Here is a 21,406-nt window from a genome sequence, read left to right as displayed (position 1 = left end):
AAATCAGCCTAAGGTTTTCCCACATGTGTGTTCCACATGGGATTCTTTCCAACCATGTTGTCACCCAGTGCTGACCACTGGTGGTTCCAAAAAGGCCCCATGGTCACTTTAATTAAGGATTAATTTGTCTGTATCAGAACATTCATACCCAGTTCACGTTGTACTTTCTTCCCCTTTCCACTTGTTCCAGGTCTGCAGGTGCTCAAGAGTCTGTCCAGCTCCTTGGGAAGCTCTTCCCTCTCAAACCATGCTATTAACATTTACCATTTAATTACAGAGAAGCTCAGACTGGTTTGGGTTGGAAGGAACCTTAAGGGTCATCTTGTCCCACTGCTGCCACGAGCTGGGACACCTTCCACTATCCCAGGTTGCTCCAAGCCCCATCCAACCTGGCCTTGGACACTTCCAGGGATGGGACGGCCACAGCTTGAATCCAGAATTATGAGTTAGTCCTTAATTAATAAAGACATGTGAACACACTTCTCCCTGTGTCCCCTAAGCCAGGCTTGTCCATGCCCTGGGAATAATAAGGCACAAGTTCAGTGGAATGCGAGTATTCCATTAAAACTTCCCAGCAGGGCAGAACACAGCTAAAATCCTTCCTGTGCCTCCTAGATCCCACCAAAAGGCTCCTTCTGCTTCCAAACACCAGCCTTCACCCATACCACCCTCATCTTCACACACACAGGAGAGGAGTCAGGAATCCATCTCCAACCCCTCAGCACTCACTGCACCAACAGTTCTAGCTCCAACACCCCACTGGATGCTGGTTTCTTTAAGTCTGGAAAAAAAAAATCCTTTAAATAAAAGAAAGTTCTCTGAACTCCAGACCTCCAGTTGGAAAATCCCAGTAAGTGACAGATATTTCAGTCCCTGACTCAGTAGCTCACCAAGGAAAGAGTTTGTGACGCTTTCAAAATGTCAATTCCTGAGCAAAGCCAAGAAGGAAACAAATGCAGAGTAATTTTAAAAAGAGTTTGTAAGAAAAGGGAAATAGCTGGTTTGAGTTATTTAGCAAAGAGAGGCTATTTCTTTGAGATTAGGTAGTTTAGGGTAGTTAGGAAATAACATTCAGAGTTTTCTGTCTGTTTTTATGGCCAGGGTTGCCTCAGTTGTGCTGAGCATCATGTAGAAGTTGTTCCAATTCTGTTAAAAGCTGAGTCACAAAATCCTGCTCTTTGCAAAACTGATACTTTCTCAGTCTCTCTGTGCAGCAAATCCCTTTCCCAGGCAAGAGGCTGTGGCAGCTATTTTACAAATAGGACCAAAACATTTGCTCTCCCATTTCTCAACCAAAATACTTCTGTGTTGAAAAGCTGAGAGGTGGTTTGGTTGTTGTGCCAGCCCTTATGGCAAGGATTTCAGGGTTGTTATTGTTCCTGCTTGGGACAAGGGAATGCCTCTAGAGTAGCCTTTGGGATAAGGACCTGATACCCTTGGTGGAATAGTCCTGAGCCCTTGGTGCCCACTGAGGGTCATGTCTGCACTTAGAATAGAATCATGAATGGTTTGGGTTGGAAGGGACATTAAAGCTCATCCAGTCCCACCCCCTGCCATAGGCAGGGACACCTTCCACTAGCCCAGGTTGCTCCAAGCCCTGTCCAACCTTCCAGGGATGGGGCAGCCACAGCTTCTGTGATGAAAATTCCTCCTTGGTGTAGGGGTGGGAAACTGCTGCTCCTGGCAATAGGCAGTTGGCTTTAAATAAAGCTCTGCTGGGTGAGAGATGCTTGTTTTGAAACAAGCAGAACAATGAGTTCATATGATGGCAATTGTTCAGGGCACTGCCAAAAAGCAGTGGAAAGGTGGAAAGGAATCAATATTTCCATGGTTTTATGCTGAAAATAGAAAATGTCTGTTTTTACCATCTCTACATGTTCAGTAATTCAGGTGTAGCAATGTCTAAACCTGCAGGGAAAGCCAGACAGCAAAAGTTCTGTGGAATGTATGGCCTTAAGCTGAAGAAAGGCAGGTTTAGATAGGACATTAGCAAGACCTTCTTCCCTGTGAGGGTGGTGAGGCCCTGGCACAGATTGCCCAGAGAAGTTGTGGCTGCCCCATCCCTGGAAGCTTGGACGGGGCTTGGAGCAATCTGGTCTAGTGGAAGGTGTCCCTGCCCATGGCAGGAAATATAATAAGATGAGTTTTAAGGTCCTTTCCAAACCAAACCAGTCTGTTATTCAATGAATTTCAGACTAACTAAAGAAAAAGGATCAGCTTGCAGCTCCCCCTCTGGTGTGATTTGGACTGACTGAAACACAGAGATTGGTATAACTTTTGTAAAATAACACTGCCAGGTAAAGTGAGCTCTGTGGTTTTCCAGGTTTTGAAGAGTAGATGATTCAACAGCAGGATGAATAAATAATGAAGGAAAGTGAGATTATAAATTGTACTTCCTCATTTGAAAGGACTTGTCTCTTGATTCATCATTATAAATGTGTTACAAACTTCAGGTCATTTACAAAATAATAGAACACTTTAAGATTACCCTTAGCTTTATGTAAATGTAATTTTAATATTCTATCTTCATTAATTATCTAATCTTGGGAGCAAATAAACTCCTGACACAATTCTGTAGCTATTTTGCCAGCAGGATTTCCTTTGAAGTTGACGGCAGTTGTAAGAGGAAGTGGATGACAGGACTGAGCCTCACCGGCACTTTTAGAGGAGAAACTTAAACAGTAGCTGAAAATCCAGACTTCCTATGGGCACAGAGCTATTCCTGAACTGCCACATATTCATTAGTGCCAGAAAAGAGGTGGCATTTTATTCCCACTGCTCCCATTTCTGGGGTACGAGAAAGGTTTCTTCCCACCCCCACACAGTCCTGCATTCTCTGCTTTGCTCTCAGTGCAGTGCCCAGCCCTGAATAGAGACCCAGTGGGGTTCAAGGGGTTGGAGTTGGACCTGGTGTATCTCTATAGCTCTACTTTCTCTCTATAGCAGGTTTAGACTTCAAATAATTTTGGGAGGTGGGTGTAGGTAAGGCCGGGCTCTGTGGAGCAGCGTGAGCAGGTAAGCATCATACACAAATGTCACAGAATCATGGAATGGTTTGGGTTGGAAGGGACTTTAATGCTCACCTCATTCCACCCCCTGCCATCGACAGGGGCACCTTCCACTAGACCAGGTTGCTCCAAGCCCTGTCCAACCTGGCATTGAAGCCAGTTCACAACCCAGAGCCAGGGAAGCCTGTGCAGGCTCCCACTTGTATCCCCACTCAGTGTCCCATTCCTGTGTCAATACAGGCAAATTAGCCTGGATGTTTTCTACCTTATTTTTAATTTCACCAGCTATATGCATATAAATGATCATATTAAAAAGAATTCATTAATAAGTCATATTTAGTTTCTTTAGAGCAAAACCAGTCCATTGGATAGAAAAGCACCAGGTTCAAAATCACCATCCGGAGCCCAACCAGCAGCAGGGCTGATAATGGTCCCCTCAGAGCTCATCAGCTGAGACAACAGATTTCCAAGTGTGAGCTCTGGCATTGCAGAACCCCAGGGCTATTCATTACATTTCCCACTTCCCCGTCTGCTCTCTGCAAGGTAGGGATGTGTATTCCAGGCTATCGCTGTCATTAATAATCTGATCCATGTCTTTCGATTATTTTAGTAATTACTCCACATAAAAAGACTACTGAGTATGATTACAAATATGGCTTTGTTTTGATTGTCTGCTTTGGTGGTGAATACCAGCTGCCTGAAATTCCTTGACTTTGTTTAACAATATAAATAATGTTCGCTGCGGTTTCTGACTGCCTTGCACTGACCCCAGGGGTATAAACTTAATAACACAACACTCTAATAAACTCATCTGCAAACTGTTCAAAGTTCAGAAATTAAACCTTATTTGCATACAAAAAACACATCAAAAGAACATTAAGGGCCAAATTCTGTTCTTTTGAAGATCTGCAGGCCCCACTTGCAAACAGCTGCTGCTGTGCCCATGGCCAGGAGAGCAGGATGGACCCCCGGCTTGGCCCATCACCTGCCATGATCAGGGGTTTCTTGGTGGCTGGCAGGGCTGGGCAGGGGCTCCCCAGAGCTGTCTGACCCCCAAATTCCTTGCTGCTGCCTGTATCGAGGCCAGGAATACCTGTGGCGCAGATGCTGCATTATCACCTCCTTGCTCCGTTTTTCCATCCCCAACACCAATTTGACCATTCCTGACTGGGAAAACACATGCACCTGCAGTAAGAAAATAGCATTATACATGGAATATCCCATGAGTGACCATACAGCTGGCCCAGAGCTGGTTGGAATGACCACTCCCCTCTGGACTCTCCAGGAGCAGACAGTGCCCAGCAGGTCCGCCTGCCCCGTGCCCACCGGCCACGAGGCACGACCGGGCTCCTGTGATCCTGGGAATATCCTGGCTGGAGGAGATGGAGGGTGGATCATCGGGCAGATGGGTGCTCAGGCTGATCTCCCGACGCCAGGCTGGTGGCACACAGTGAGTAACTCATCACTGCCACCACAGGAAGGAGCTCCAGCACTGCTCGTGGAGCAGCGCTCCGTGCTCCCTCAGAGCTGCACATACAGCTCTATTTGCTCTGCTCTGATTTCCTTCTCCTGAGCATCACCTCTCCACAGCTCAAATACTGCCAAGGCTCAGGGTCTTGGAGAAAGCTGAGCTCCATCCTCTCCTCACACTAGCAAAGGGAAACTCTGGGATGCAGCTCAGGCAGATGGGGAGGAACCTTGGCTGGTACGAACCTTGTTCCTGCTGGAAACCAGCCCTGCCTGGTGCTGGCAAAGCTGCTTACAGGTATCTCACCGTATCTCCCTTCCAGGAGCGGGTGATTTGCAATTCTGAGTGAGTTCGAAGAAGACATAATGTTCTGTTTTATCTGCAGGGGAAGCACACAGCTTAACCTTTGCCAGCAGCAAAACTCTGGCTCAAGTATTGATCAGCCCTTTAGGAAATAAGTGAGGGCTCCTGACACCAGGATCCATTCACACCTGTTGGGATGGCATTTGGATTGGTCCTCAGTGAGCAACACCAGCTCAGAGGGAACCTCAAACAGCCATGGGAGAGCGAGCAGAGGACCTGCTGGAGGAGAATCAGGTGATTCAGAATCAGAATGAGTTTTGAATTCTAACCCCCACAGTTACTGGGCCACACCAGAAGCTCAGCTTCCTGTTCACCACTGTGACTATCCAACGGCAAATACGACCATGGACACCTACCCCAGACAAAGCCAGGTGCCTCAAAACCAGTCATGCCCATCCTGACCGATCCCAGCACCAGCTCTGACAGAAGGACCTTCTCAGAAGTGCCAGTGCTTTGGTGGAAATCCACAGCAGTAACCACGTGGGGGATAAATTAATAATTTGTGGGTGCTCAGAGGGGTCCACCTGTGCTTCCTCCCTGCCATTACTCACAGTTTCATAGAGTTACAGAAGGGTTTGGCTTGGAAGGGGCCCTAAAGACCACCCAAGTGTCCCTTGGCTGCCTTCCAGTCACCTCCAGTTGTAGCCTGATGCCGTGAAGTGTAAAACACAGGCAACAAAAAAAAAAAAAAAAGGAATAAAAATACAGCAGAGAAGTGTTTTTTCTATAAAAATGAAATTTGAATAAAAGTATGTTCATAAAATACATAAGTGGAAACCATGGGGTGTTTTTAGCCCCAGCGTGTTACAAAGAAAATTTTGGTTCCAGGACACCCCCGAAGGGGACAGACATTTATTTAGGAAACTGAAAAAGCACAAATGCTAAAAAAATTTAAAAATCAATTAGTTAAACCAAGGTTTCTCACTTTTTGATTTAAATCACGATTAAAAGCAGTTACTTGGCTGATTTAAATCAATCCACACCGTCTGTCTCAGCTGATCTCGAGCTGTTAAATAAGAACAGATAAAATCATCGATAACCCATCTGTGTCACAGATGAGGAACAACCCCAAGGGAACTGTTGCTCCCTGTTTCTCATGTGGTGGCCCCTGGATTTTTGAGGAGTGCCACAAGCCCAGAGGAAGCCACAAAAAAGAGTTTGTGCCTGCAGTTCTGTGACAGGAGACAGAAGTAGGGAGGGCTCACACAGTCAGGGTGTGTAACATATGTATTTACTCTCCCTAAACATAGCATAAAACATCCCTAAGTGACACTGGTGCAGTTAAGTTACACAAAAATTAGTTTTCCTGAGGCTACTATCCCTGCTTTGGGAAAATTTGCACAGGAATAAGGGCCAGTGATGGGGACAATGCACCTGCAGACAGCAAAAAACAGGAGGTCAGACATTGTGGAATAATTTAGGAAAAGTCCTCTGTGATCATTGAGTCCAACCATCCACCCAGCACTGCCAAGACAACAAACAGAGCAGGGAAAAACTGCACCAGGGAGAGGAGGAAGAGCAGAAAAGCCCAGGGAAGTGAGTGGGTGCCGGGGCGAACGCCGGGCTCAGCCGGAGCTGTCGCGCCCGTCACGGAGCTGTTTCCCATGTTTGGGCAAATTCCCTTTAGGCTGCAGTTCCCCAGTTGTCTAATTGTCCTTGATGTATGTTCTCTCCCCCAGGAATGCCATCCAGACCTAGCAGCTCCAGATGTCTGAATATTATGCAGGAAGCTGGTAAACAAATTCCTCCTATTTTTCCTGCTAGCAATTAGTAACGTAGGAAGAACACATTGCTGAGCAGGCGAGGAACCCAGCACACATATTTCATATGCATTTAGAGCCACTTAACGCCTCTGGAAGGGTGAGGAACACTGAATACTGTAAATCTGTTCCATCACCCCTTGTTGCTACAAAAAAGTAAAAATAAGGAAAAAAAGCAAATGTTGAAATAAAAGTTAAAATTAGGACAAATTAGTGATTTCAACAGCTTGCAGAGTAACCATCAAACACTCAGGTGACAGAGCAGTTCTGCCACCTCCCCTCAAGCAGCTCTTTTAAATTATTTCAACTTTTTACCCCAACTTTAGCTTTGGAGGAAGTACCTGCCTGCTTCCCGTGCTTCCCCTCTCCATTAATTTCTTTGCCTGCTCCAGCAATCCTGCCCTAGGAGGGATGGCTTAGGTGGCTTCAGGAGTCTTTGCCAGCATTAATTGTTATGATTTTAGAGCCCCACAGGGTGAAGACTTTGAAAAGGAGAATTTGTTCCTAAGATTGGGAGGAAAATGAAAAAATCCAGCACCGTGGCCGTGCAAAACTCCAGCACAGAGACAGTGCTGGGAACACTGGGAAGAGAATTAAAGGTTTCCAGCTCAGGGGGTGAAAGGACAGCATTCGTGGAAAACACAAGCCACAGATCCACATGCTGGATTTTACCAGCTGTGGAAGTTTGGGAGCAACTGAATAAATTTTGCTGTGACAAAGATCTTTATCTGGTCTGGCTGCCCCAAAGTGATCTGTGCCATGGCACTTTCTGGGGGAATTATGCTTGTCTCTGTTAGGACTAAACTGAGAGCTCTTCTTAGCTAAAAACACAACTGCAGCATGTTCCTAAATAAACAGCTGTCCCAGAGGGAGTTAACCATGTTTTAGGCTTTTTTTCAGTCTTATGAAATATGTATTGCCCCAAGTCATGGGAAAATCTAGGAGACAGAGGCAGCTCCTATTTTGCACCTTCAGAGTGTTTGGCATATTTTTGTTCTGATAACTGTGAAGAAAGTCTCCTTTCTGACACTTTTTGGCATTGCCCTGCCCAAACAGTGAGCCCCAACCACTGCTACAGATCACATGCTAAATTCAAGGCAAGCAGGAGGTGGTGCCACAATAAACGGCTTTACTGATCTCTTCATGGTGGTTTATCAACCCTCTACAAGCATCCCAAGCCCTGGACAGGGTTATGGACAGTCAAGGCTCTCAGCCACAGCCCTCCACGTGCAGCGCAAAGGTGAGCACTGCATTTTCAAAGCATCTTTTGATCCCATTTTATATTTTTCCCCTAAATAAATGGGTTGGTGAGGCCCTAAATGGCCTGCAGTGTTATGGACTGTCCATGTTTTCCTTGGTCAGTGCTGGGAGCCAGGCAGAAAGGGTTTAATGCCACCTCTGCTTAGGGAAAGGGTGTAGGAAACCCGACCCAGGGCTTTTCAAGCCTTCTCAAATGAAGGTTTAAAATAGCCCCAGCAACCTGGTGAGTGACCTCAGTAGCTTAACAAGTCCTCTCAAACCAAGAACTAAGAGAGGAGCATGAGAATGAAGTTACTGAGCAAAATGTCTACATTGAGCACTTCACAGGTGATGCTCAGAACCCCCTCAGTGCTCTCAAACACCAGCTCTGCAGAGGTTATTTAGAGATCTCTTTGCAACTCATTATCCTTAAGCAAAAATAAACTGCAAACATGCAAAACAAGTGTCCATTTGCTATTTTCATCATCTCTCCTTCCTCTGGCTCAGGTGTGTGTGGAGCATATACCTGTTGGAGGACTAAGATCATTCCTGCTCCTTACTGCGATGAAGGAATTAAATACAAAATCTTCTGTAGGAAGCAATTGTGAAGTGTGGAAGTTTCTAGTCAGGCAAATAAATTGGATTTAAGTATATTACAGTCATAATCTTTTTCTGCCTCTCTCCAGACAGCCTTTGTACATGGAGAAATGAGAATGTATTCTCAGACAAATCTTGACCTGAGGGAGAAGGCTGCGGGAATCTGGATTTTCAATAACATAAGACAATAAAGCTCAGACTTCTAACCTGCCGCAATATGGTAAAAGTATAAAGAGCTTAGCAACTAATAAAAGAAAAGGGTCTTCCAACTCATATTTGAAGATCTAGACCCCCAAAAGGACACTTCATAAAGATCATAATGGGTTAGTCAGTATCTAACAGATACCATGTACCTTGTTGACCAATTGTCTGACAGTTGTCTTCTGCAGGCCTGGATATTAATAAGCCTTGTGTTGATTTCCTTGGGGTATTTTGTCTTCGTAATTGTACATCTACTTGTTGTGACACTGCAGCTCGCTATATATTTATTTAATGTGATTCCTATAGCAAAAAAAAAAAAAATAAAAAATAAAAAAATCAGTGGATGTATGGCATTGTTTCCCTCAGATGAGATGCACACACTGCAAATTTCCTCTCCCTCCGAGCTGCGGCGAATCAAAGCTGTGCCAGGGAAAGGGAGAGCTCCCGGTCTTGGGGCAAAGAGGAAATCCAGATGTGTTTTCCCCTTAGGTGTGAATATGTCTTACTCCTTGCATTACACAGGGAATATAAAGGGATTCAATTATCGCCGCATTTTGATTTCTAATAATAACAAAAACTCCTTCTAGAAGGGATTCCATTAAATAATGTTTTGACAGATAATGCTGGTGTAAAGTAGCTGTCAGTCACACAGCGAGATCAAGGGAAAACAGATGCACGAGGCAGATCACAGAGAGGCTTATAGAGTGAAAATGAAGCCTGTTCCAAACTCCTCTCACTAACAAAACAAAGGCTGCCTGTGGCCTGATCCTGCTCTCAACCATGTTCTGTGCAGCTACTGAGCAAAATGCAAATATTTAGAGATTGCCTGCGAGAGATAAATTGCAGTTTTCCATAGATTCTCAAATATAGGAATATTTAAAGAGCTCTGTGTTTGTAGCTCCCTCGGTCATACCAGACGTGGCCTCACCACTGTAACACCACAAGACAGGGGGAGGAGTGGTGGCTGTTGGGTCCTTGGCCAAACTACCCCTCTTCCCTGCACCTGTCCCACTCCAGTTCCTGGCCAGGACACTGTCCCTGGCTTTCAGAGAGGCTGCTCATACTGATGCAAGTCTGAAAACACCAGGTTTACCCAAATATCACCTTTACTTGTCCCTGGGAACAAAGCTCAGCCCCCATTTGTTGCTTGGCCCATCCCTTCCATGGTCTGGAGAATCTGTAGCTAAAGGGAACTTCCTTCCTTTGTCCCACCTTCATCATCATCATGGAATCACAGACTGGTTTGGGTTGGGAGCGACCTTAAAGACCACCCAGTTCCACCCCCTGCCATGGGCAGGGACACCTTCCACTCTCCCAGGTTGCTCCAAGCCCCATCCAACCTGGCCTCAAACAACTTCACTACATTCCCCTTAAAGTTTATCCTGGGGTGAAATATTTCCCTTTTGCTCCAAGTTCCCCACAAAATCTCACACAAATGCTTTGTCACAACCCTCTGCCTTCCACTAACTCACCCTGGCTGTGCTGATCCCAGTTCCCAGCCAAAACAAGCCCCTCAGGGCAATTCCTGCTGCTGTTGCCCATCTCCTGGGGTCTCCGTGTTGTGCCTCCAACACAGGATCAACAGAGATAAATGGAACAACAGAGTGGAGGGAGCCTGTGCTGGAAAAGACAGAGTATAAAAATTAAGAATATATTGATTTGTAGCAACATCTAAAGTCACAGTAGACTGTGAAGTGAGCAGCTGCCTAATGAAGAGGGGTCTGCAGGTAACATTTCCATACCTGATCCTGGCATATCCTGGGATAAGATAAATCATAGGAAATGAGAGGAATACCAGAGATGTGTTTCAAGGCATTTGCTTAGGGGACAGATTAAATTACAACTAATTATAATATTTAAAAATAAATCTCCAAACTTTCCATATGAGCTCTGAAAGAGCTCATTGAAAACTCTTAACTATAAACTATGTTCACGAGTTACTCAGCTTTTAAAAAATAGACTTGATTTTTTCTATTGCTAAAATTATCCTGGAGCTTGAGCACAAAGTTTAAATATGGGATTAAGAAAGGAAATACACACACAGAAGGGTCACTGCTTTATTCCCTGGCAACTCATGAGTCAGGAACAGGAAATCCAAGCTCCCTCTCCCAAATCACCTCCCCCACCCAAGGGTGCTGTTCCAGAGTGGCAATGAGGCCAACCCAGGTCACAAGCAACTGTGTGACACCCAGGAGATTCCTTAACCTGCTCTAGAGGAATGTTATCTTCAACTAAAGTGTTTTAACTTAAAATTTTCAGGTTTTGGATAAAATTTCAGTTGGAGAGGAAAAAAAAAACAAACCTGAAAATAGCAAAAGTTTCTAGAAGGAAGAAATGAAGTGCCAAGGGATCTGCTCCACCACCTCCATATTCCTCCAGCACCTTCCCACCAGTGATATGGGTAAAAATACAAATATTTATAGAAGACAATTAGCCCAGGTGATAAGGGGAGGTTATTATGGGGTGTTGAGCTCATGGGAAAGTGCTGGAAATTATGGGGGAAGGCAAAGGAATAATCTATCTGGATAATCCCAACAAAAACTGCTTCCAGACTGTGCAAGAGCCAAGGAAAGTGGGAAATGCTTCTTTTTAAATGGATTATTAATCTAGAGTAGTCTATAGCTCAAAGCATTGTGAGTGCTTGAGGTAGGGTCAATAAACCTGTGTTTTTAAGATAGATTCTAATAAAATGCTTTTCTTTAAGCATTCAGGATTAGTGACAGGAGGATGCTCTGCCCCTGGATCCTCTGCATTGGACAGCACATGGCCTTGGGCACCAGTGAGCTGCTTATTCATTTGTCTTTTTTTAAACACTCAGACAGAGTTACAAGATAAGACACAAGTGTAACTAAACTTAACAAGCATCTAATTTTATCCTTTGTTTTGCTTGGTAAACATCAGCTTACAAAGTCAGAGCAGAGAGCTGCAGCTACCCTTGGGAATGAAAAAATATAATTATTTACTACAAAACATACTGGATTTTAGTGATTTTGGGGTGACTTCATGAAACTGTGGCTGAAAAGTTTTGTTTCCCCCCCCTTTACCTGAAGTTCATTAACTAAATAAATTTCCATAAGTGTCTTTCTCTGAACAAAACAACAAATGGGTTTTACTTTCCCCCCAAAACTCATTTGGACTCAGGAGCTCCCAAGCAGCCCCCATTCCATGGGAATCAGGGCTGTACACACACAGGTTTTTGAGCAGAATTATGCCAAAAAATGAATTTTAATGCCCCAAAAGTGCCAAAAATGAACAAAATTCTGCACAAAAATTTCACTTGTGGAGCCCAAGGTATGATCAAACCTCCTGTGACTGAACTAGACAGAACATGGGGAAAACGTCCCACCCCTGGCAGCATCCAAGGTCAGGTTGGATGGGATTTGGAACAACCCGGTCTAGTGGAAGGCATCCCTGCCCATGGCAAGGGGAGGGACTGGGTGAGCTTTAAGGTCCCTTCCAACCCACACCAATCTGGGATTCTATAAAAACCTTGATCACTTCAAAACCACCAGCAAGTTCATTCAAAGCAGAACTCCTGGAATTTGGTGTGCTGTGATTCTGGGAATGCTCCTGGTTGGAGCACAGGCACAGACAAACACAAGCCTGTGCCTCAATACTTGATTTATTTGTCATTTATTATGTTATTATCACTTTATTTATCATGTATTTTAGGCATTGTGCTGCAGCAGCAGCACTGGCTCCTGCAGGCTGCCCATCATCTCTGACTGTGTTTCACTGACCTACAACTTTTACATCTACATTTTCAAGCTGATATTTAACTTGAATGATCAAATCCAGTATTTTCTGGCTCTCTGACAATGTTAAACCAGATCAAGGTGCTGCACTGGGAAATGGACTGTCACATCTCCTTTTCCTTCTCTATTCCAGCACTAAAGTTGCATTTAGGACCAAGTGCAGGGATCTGTGGTCCAGCAGCTTAAAAGACCCAGGCACTTGCTGGAGGAGACAGAGGGAAACAGTCTAATGTGCTCTTGCCATGTGGTAATTTTCCAGATAAATGGACAGTTGCTTCAGCAGCTCCACTGTTGAAGGTCAATGATCCATATAATACGGGCAATTACGGAAGTATTTCCATTGCAGACTCAGTGACAAATTTTTAGTGCAAGACAACAGATAAACTGGAACAGCAGCACCAGAATGAGGGCATTGAACTTGGAATCCTACACCCCAACTCCTGTCTGGTGTTCGCTGGAGGGATCAGCTCTCCATCCCCAGCTCACCTGATGATTTTCTCCATATTTTCTTATTTTGGCATTTCTTAATCTAAAATTACTTAATATTGAGCCTAAATTACCACCACCTGGCTTTCACACAGCCCACTTTTCCTGCCTTCTAGTTCAAAGTTAAGTGTTTGGCTGTTTTATGAAGATTCTCTAGGGCTGAAGGGGGAAAAAAAATTTAAAAAAAAAATCAAATAAGGGAAAACTCCTCAGCAATTTGAAAACCTGGGCTCCCGGCGGAGGCACAAACATAACCATTTCTAATTGCCTTTTAAAGCAAGGCAGAAAGCATTTTCAGGAGTGTGTTCTGCTGGTACTCTGACAAACACCACACACGAGGCTGGCTGGAATCACAGCTCACCTGCTCATGGTTCATGAAGATTCCAAGCAAAACATGGGTTGAAATAAATAATTGTTTTGTGTAATGAGGTGCGCACGAGGTCTCTGGTGACAGGACCAAAGGGAACAGCTGGAGCTGTGTCAGAGGAGGGTTAGGTTGAATATTAGGAAAAGGTTCTTCCCCTAGGGAGTGGCTGGGCACCGAACAGGCTCCCCAGGGCATGGCCCCAAGACACTCAGAGCTCAAGGAGTGTTTTTACAACACTCTCAGGGATGGGGTGGGATTGTTGGGGTGTCCTGTGAAGGGTCAGGAGTTGGACTAATGGTCTGTCTGGGTCCCTTCCAGCTCAGGAAATTCTGTGATTCTATTAAGTAACCGCTCATACCATGGCATGGGCTGTTTCAGCACCACTTGCATCCCAAAAAGCCCAGGCCCTTCCTGCACAGTGTTACAACATGCCATGAGAAATCAATTCCAAACCCTTGAAAATATTTCTGAGCATCCCAGAGTCCCTCCCTGGCAGCACCGACAGTTCCAGCTCAGAGCTTGTAAAAAGCAAAGAGGTTCTTGCACCTTCAGCATCTGCTTATAAACCATCTACACACACCAAAATGTAAAATATCCAGGTGCCCTCAGCCATCCAGGGGCTGGGGAAGTTTAACGATAAACACATAAGACCCTGAAAGACTTTTGTGATTTCTGATGGGAATACATTAAACCTGTGGTAGTGCTTCCCTTGTGGATTGTACTTCTGTTTCAGTTTCAGTTTACTGCTGCTTTTCCCTATCGTGTAAGAGACAGAGTGCCATTTCATTCCACCAAAATGAACGGGAAACATCCGTAAAGAGCAGCCTTAATGGTGGAGGAATTCACCAGGGACAGCCTTTGGAGTTGTTCAAGAACCTATTTCAAAATTTAAGCAGATTTTGCTAAAAAGGAAAGAGAGAAGAAAGAGACTTGAAATGCTGGAATTTAACCTTCATGTAGAAAATGAAAGAATGTTTTCAGGAATACCCGAGGCAGAAGCCATCCCTCCCTCTCTCCCTCCCTCCCCACAAGCAGGAGCACTTGGCAGAAGCCAGGACTGACACAGGAACCATTCCTTGTGCAAATAAGTGATTTTGTACAAGATTAATTAGTAAGGGGAGGCAGTTTGGGATATCTTATGAGGTCAGTGGCTCATTTATGAAATGCACAGTGATAATCCACAGCCATGGAAGAGCTGGATGATCAGCAGATCATTGACTGGTTCAGGTTGAAAGGGACCTTTAAGATCACCTAGTCCAACCCCCTGCCATGAACAGGGACACCTCCCACAAGACCAGGCTGCTCAGATCTTGCAGTATTAGCACTGACTTGTGTTTCTCAAGGAGATAAATAGGGATGGGACAGTCCAAGGGCCGAGTTCCTCCTGCCCACCAGCATCAGATTGAAACAACCAGGAAAGAGCTCTCCCTACAAACACTCCAATCAATAAATTCATGAGTTACATATTTTTGGACGTCAGGAAGAATTTCCTCATGGAAAGGATTTTTAAATATTGGAAGGGGCTGCCCGGGGAGGGGTAGTAGATTCCCCATCCCTGGAGGTGTGCAAGGAATGACTGGATGTGGCACTCAGTACTCAGGGCTGGGTGACAAGGTGGGGATCGAGCACAAGGTGGACTCAATGGGCTGGGAGGGCTTTTCCATCTTTAATAATTCTATGATTCTACATCACTGCCTTCCTGGAAGTATCACTGTGCCAGGCTCCTGAGGAACTTCTGTAACATATAGTTAACATATCTGATGTCTAATCCAGCAAAATAAGGTAGGTGGGTTTGGCAAAGCTTCATCAGGAGAATCTCTTTTGAATTGCATTAATGCCAGTGTCTAAGATTTTTTAAAATCACTGATTTATCATTGATCTATCACTGCTGATCTATCTTACAGAACAGATACAGCAAGTCCTGCATGTTTGCTCCAAACTCTTCTCAAAGACATATCCCAGACAATTACATGGAAAGGATAAATTTATTCTCTCTAATGTGAGCTGAGGCCACTAATGGGAACTAAATACACTGATTTTCCCTGTCCTGGGCAGCAGCTCATTGGACAAACACTGTTCCTGCTATGTACACAAAAACTCCTCCCCTAAAACATCCCCCAACCCTGTTTTCTCTTGTAAAAATTATGTAATTGCATGTTGGTTCAGAAAATTGCATAAAAGTTGCCTCTATTATGATTAATTGTCCCCACGGCTTCTTGTAAAATTTTTCAAAGTTCCAGCTAGTCACACAGGGTTTGGTTTACAGAAGTGTTGCACATTATTAGATTTTCTGATAAAATGGGCTCTTTTGTGATTCAAAAGCTGCTGCTCCTCCAGACAACTGGCAATCTCTTTGTTATTCACCCCAGAGATGCACCAGCCAAAATGGAGTGCACTCGATGAAAAAGAGGTATTCCCAACCAGACATGCAGATTAGGCATCACTTAGGCAGTGTAAACAAAGCATCACCAAAGTTTGGGCACCAGCTGAAAGGACATTTCACCATTTGGGTGGGTTTGCTGCCCTTTCCATCACCCCGAGTGCGAAAGCTCAGTGCTGCTCCCACCCACAGGCTGTGATGCCAGGCTCCGAATCCTGCTCCAGTTTGACATTTATCATATTTACCTTGGATAAATGCTGATTAAGGAAGGTAAATCACAGAATCATTTGGGTTGGAAAAGCCCTTCCAGCCCACAGAGTCCACTCTGTGCCTGATTCCCACCTTGTCACCCAGCCCAGAGCACTGAGTGCCACATCCAGTCATTCCTTGGACACCTCCAGGCATGGCAACTCCACCACCTCCCTGGGCACTGCCTTCCAATGCCTGATCACCCTTTCCAGGAAGAAAATGCTCCTGATGTTCAATTTGAACCTCCCCTGGTGCAGCTTGAGGCTATGAAGAGGGAGAGAATGCAGCACTACCCACACCACTCCCATCACTGCACAGAATCAGAGTGGTTGAGTTGGAAGACGCCTCTGGAGACCACCTAGTCCAACCCCCTGTCAAAGCAGGTTCACCAAGAGCATGCTGCATAGGATCATGTCAAGGTGGGTTTTGAACATCTCCAGGAAAGGAAACTCTACCAGCTCTCTGGGAAGCCTGTTTCACCTTCATAGCCCTCCACAAACCCTCTCCAGTTATGAAGCCATAACGCAAGTACCTAAAGTTTTCTGAAGGAAAAACTGCATGTGCAGACAGGAATGACCCAACTGCAGAGTCCTCCCATATCAAACACTCAGGAAGGTCCCACACCAGCAGGTGGACAAAAGCTGAGCTCAGCTGGAATGCTTCGGTTTGGGAAGAAGCTTAAAGCTCATCTCATTCCCACACGAATGGTCAGAGGAGCCCTGGATGGAGGGGGCTGGCAGATGCCAAAAGAATCTCAACCAAACCTGGCTATGTCAACCCTTCATAATGTAACTATGGTTTCTGACTTATTACCAGCTACCAAAAAAATCACCGTGTTTGTATGAAAGACTCAGCTCAGTTACAAACGAAACATCAAGGATAACAAGGAAAGAAATCAAAATAGAAAACACTGCAGTTGTGTAGATCAAAGCTGTACCTGCCCATTGAACACCAACTAAAACTTTATCTCCTTCCAGTCCCAAGTCAAGTAAAAAAAAAAAAAAAAAAGGCAAGGAAAAAAAGGTAAAAACAAAGTGTTTTCATGATTAGAAGAATTAGTAAGTTGAGGGCATGTCAGGGGAGAACGATCCATGTGGGGTTTGCACCCTCAGAAATTCCCAACCTGTCACTGGAAACAACTCAGGTCTCACAAAACTCTCAGATTATTTATCCACAGAACAGAAGATTTTAAGATTAAAAACCTACATGAGCCACCATTTCCACTGCCAAGAGATCCATGTCAAAGGCACAAGCATTTACTGATGTCTAAACTTCCACAACCACAGTTGTTCCTGAGGATACTAATAAATAATCCAAGTCTCCTCATCTCCTGCTGCCCATTTCCCCCCCTCATTTTGCATTATGCAAAACAGCCAAATATTATCATCCTTTCAGCATCCTCCTTGAAAGGCACGAGCTTCAAATATCATAAAGGAGTATTGTCATAATGAGGTTAATGACAATAGGGTTTCCAATATCAAAGAGCCAACACACAGCTGCTTTATAGTATGGAGTGATACAGCACAGAGCTCTGTAATGAGAGAGAGAGTTTTTGGGTTACGCATTTTAATGAGTTTGTAATAAGCAAACTACTATGGAAGCTGGAATTTGCATTTCACAGCCTTATTCCGATAGAATACTTTGTTAACACTACACTGAAGGAGGAAAATGAGCCCAACTTCGTGAGGATTTAGAGTTGGAACATGCATAGGCCACTGTGCAGGAGATTATATGCTTTCAGGGCCAAAAGTATTTGGGAATACACATGAGGAGGGAAAACATGCCTTTTGACCTACAGAATAAGTAGAAATAACCACCATGTGTCTCATGTTGCTTACACCTCATTTGCTGCCTCAGTTTGCACCTTGTAGCAGTGAGGCACATCAGTGATGGTGGTGAGGCCCTGGCACAGGTTGCCCAGAGAAGCTGTGGCTGCCCCATCCTTGGAAGTGTCCAAGGCCAGGTTAGACGGGCCTTGGAGCAACCTGGGCTAGATGATACTCTCAGGGACATGATGTGACTCTTAGGGATGGTCCTGTTCAGGGCTAAGGGTTGGACTTTACCCTTATGGGTCCCTTCCAACTCAGTATATTCTGGGATTCTGTGCCCCACCCATGGCAGGGGGTGGAACAAGATGGCCTTTAAGGTCCCTTCCAACCTAAACCAATGATTCTGTAATCTCTTGCAACACAAATCCAGCCCAGAAGTTGGAATATCAAGGGCAGAGGCCTCTGGTGGACACAGATCACTCTCTGCTCCATGGAGCACCACACAGTGCTCATTACAACTCATTCCATGAAGAGAGGTACCTTAAGAACAACGCATTCATCTATTATTGTTCCTTATGGGAGACATAATCAGCTTCATTAGAAGTCGTTATTATGGGAAAACCCTGGAAAAAAAACTTCAAGTACAGGTAGGCAGCATGATCAATTAAAAGCCTGGAGTATGTTACTAATATGGGCAGATGTTTACAGGAATTTCTGGGGGAGGTTAGGAGCTCCAGAGGAGTGGCAGCTCCCGTGGGCAGAGCCCACCCCATGCACCACACAGCCTGACATGGCAGGGAGGGCACTCATGTGCCCTGGAAGTGAGCAACACAAATAAGGGTGCAATCACCAGATGACCACAAGCCCCAAAGCACATCCAGAGATGCTCCACCAGAGGAGATGTTGTGCCGTGCCCCCATCTGTGCCCCCTCAGCTCCCACCACTCCTATCACAGAGTTCTCACAACAAACTGTGCAGGAAAATTTGTCTGAAGCCAAAAAAAAAAAAAAATGAAATTAAGTGTTGAAGTCAAAAGCTACTAAACTTTTTGAACTGACAATCATGATTTTGAGGTGGGTTATTTTGGCTGACTCTGAAAGCATCTCAGACTAAGCACCGACAGGGCCCTTCACTGCCCTGGCAGCCAAAACTTGTTATGAAAGAGCACAGAATGGGCAGATTTGGGTAGATGCACCTTTTCCAGGTCACATAACTTCTGCCACCAAAGACTACCCCCAGCAGAGACACACAAGAGAGCCAGGACAGCAACTGGGGAGCCCTTTGGACAGTCCCTTCCCAGCCCTGACCCAGCACCAGGGCAGGCCCTGCTCACACGGATGGCAGGAAGCCCTTGGGTTGGTGCTGTTGTGACTGAGAGCAGTTTGCAGGCGATGCTCTACATCAAACTTGAGGCCAAGCTCCAGTGGCACCATCCGTTTCCCAAGGCTGAGCATCCTCATCCATAAGGCCCAGGAAATTACAGCCTGTGCTTGGTGAGATGATATTTTTAAGCCTTAACAAACAAGGGCTTGATCTTTTAAGCAGTTTGGATCTGCTCTGCCTCACACATCCTCAGCAACAGCTGACTCGTTTTTGGGATGTATCTGGCACAGCAGAGAAAGAATTGGGCTCAGGCAGGAGCTCAGGCTGTGGGAGCCACTAAAAGCTTTTCCCATTGCATCTCTCAGGGTGAGAGCTGAGAGCTGTTACTCAGCAGGGCTAATACATCAGTTGCTGTGAAGTCAATAACATTGATTTTGGTGGGACCAGTGTTTCACTCAGTTGCAAAGAGTTGTTCCAGTAAGAGCTGGGGAACAGGGAGAGCTCCAGGACTGCCGGAGCCAACAGCTCCTGGGGAAGGCTTTCCCATGGGGAACCCACTGGTGCCAAGATTCCAGGGAACAGGGAGAAGTGTTGCCCATTTTTAAGCATTCTCTATCATTAATCCCGCGGGAATTTTCCCACCAGCTAATCTCTAGGGAAAAAAGGCACAGGGATCACAGACATCTCAGTGCCCAGTTTAACAAACACCTACAGCTGGAAGACAGACCTTTCACTTGTAACAGCTAATTTATGACTTAAGAGAAGGAAAATAAAGTACACAGCAATATGCAGCTTCAGAAAGAATGGAGTGAAAGGAAGCAGAGTCCAAGGAGAGGCTATTTTTGTACCAAAATTCATGTGGCAGCAGGGCCAGGACAGCAATTGTCCCTTTGTATTTGGTGCTGCTGAGGCCACACCTTGAGTTCTCTATACAGTTCTGTCCCCTCACTGCAAGATGCTGAGGGGCTGGAGTGTGTCCAGGGAAGGGAATGGAGCTGGGGAAGGGGCTGGAGTGGCTGAGGGAGCTGGGGGGGCTCAGCCTGGAGAAAGGAGGCTGAGGGGGGACCTTCTCACTCTCTGCAACTCCCTGACAGGAGGAGGGAGCCAGGGGTGGGTTTGGGCTCTGCTTCCAGGGAACAAGGGGCAGGATGAGAGGAAATGGCCTCAAGCTGTGCCAGGAGAGGTTCAAGTTGGACACAAGGAGGAATTTCTTCCTGGAAAGGGTGTTCAGACATTGGAAGGGGCTGCCCAAGGAGGTGGTGGAGTCCCCATCCCTGGAGGTGTCCAAAGAATGACTGGGTGACAAGGTGGGGAGCTGGCACAGGGTGGACTTGATAGGCTGAGAGGGCTTTTCCAACCTTAATAATTCTGTGATTCTGAGGCTCCACAGCCAAGGGACAGCTGCAGGTTCAGACTCTCCCTTGCTGCCATGCAGAGACTCAGCTTCCTATCTGCAAAGCTGAGTTTGAATTTAACAGCCCTGCACCCCCCCCAGGTCCTGCTCAGCCCCAGGCCCAGCTGCCACCCCAAGCAGATTCCACAGTGCAGCAGAAGACTCCAGTTGATATTAAGCCCTCACAGAGCCGTTACCCACATGATCAAATCAAGAGATACAGTAATTTACAGCAGCAAGCTGTAATCTCTTTTAAATAAAGAATTATTGCTTCCTCCTTCAGCAAGGACTTCGGTGTGCTGGGCTCCATCTTCTTTGAAGCACCGTGATATCCCACCAGGGACCAGGCAGGAATCTGTTAAAAGCAGACAGTACATTCAAGGAAAAGCTTGAGGAGGGGACAGTGCACCTGGACACCTGGACAGTGTGCAGATGCTCACTTCAGAGCCCAGGATGGCTTCCTCTGCCTTAAACCTCTTTTCCTATAAATCACATCCTGGTGGGATCTTTGTTCTTACAAAACATCCACCCAGTTCAGCAAACCCTGCACCTGTAAAACAGCACAGGGACAACTGACCTTCCCAACCACTGGAAAAACAGTAATCAAAGACAGAAAAAGGGGGAATACCAGCCCCAGTGCATGCTGAGCAGCTCTGATGACAAGCTGCAGACATAACCTTTAGAGCTGTGCGTGGGTGGTGTTGTCACTGCGGCATTTTGTCCAGGGCAGGGATGGGCACACAGGAGATCTGAGGGAGCGCTCACTAAGCCCACTGTCCACACAGGCTTAAAAATAGTCCAGGAGAACAACTGTTCCTGCACCAGTGGGGAGGAGGGACGGGGGGAGAGTCAGGAGGGAGTTCAGCTTGTCCTGGTCAGCTGGGCTGGGCATGGCACCCACAACCTAGTTAAACAATCACAGACTGGTTTGGGTTGAAAAGAACCTTCAAGATCATCCTGTCCCACCCCCTGCCAAAGGCAGGGACACCTTCCACTAGCCCAGGTTGCTCCAAGTGCCATCCAACCTGGCCTTGAACACTTCCAGGGA

General features: G+C 45.8%; 1 long non-coding RNA gene across 1 annotated transcript; it reads right to left on the bottom strand.

Moving 5' to 3' along the window:
- Nucleotides 1–5,693: 5,693 nt before the first annotated feature.
- Nucleotides 5,694–10,425, bottom strand: LOC127477208 (uncharacterized). Its single transcript, XR_007906884.1, has 4 exons — nt 10,379–10,425; nt 10,109–10,256; nt 8,789–8,936; nt 5,694–5,845 (listed from the first exon to the last, which is right to left on the bottom strand). It is a non-coding gene; the product is annotated as an uncharacterized LOC127477208 (long non-coding RNA).
- Nucleotides 10,426–21,406: the final 10,981 nt, after the last annotated feature.

Source organism: Manacus candei, unplaced genomic scaffold (assembly GCF_025592945.1).
Source record: "Manacus candei isolate 608988 ecotype Guabito, Panama unplaced genomic scaffold, ASM2559294v1 h1tg000050l, whole genome shotgun sequence".
In the NCBI taxonomy this organism is placed as follows: domain Eukaryota; kingdom Metazoa; phylum Chordata; class Aves; order Passeriformes; family Pipridae; genus Manacus; species Manacus candei.
The sequence above is the reverse complement of the archived record's forward strand: the minus strand, read 5'-3'. Positions and strand labels throughout refer to the sequence as shown.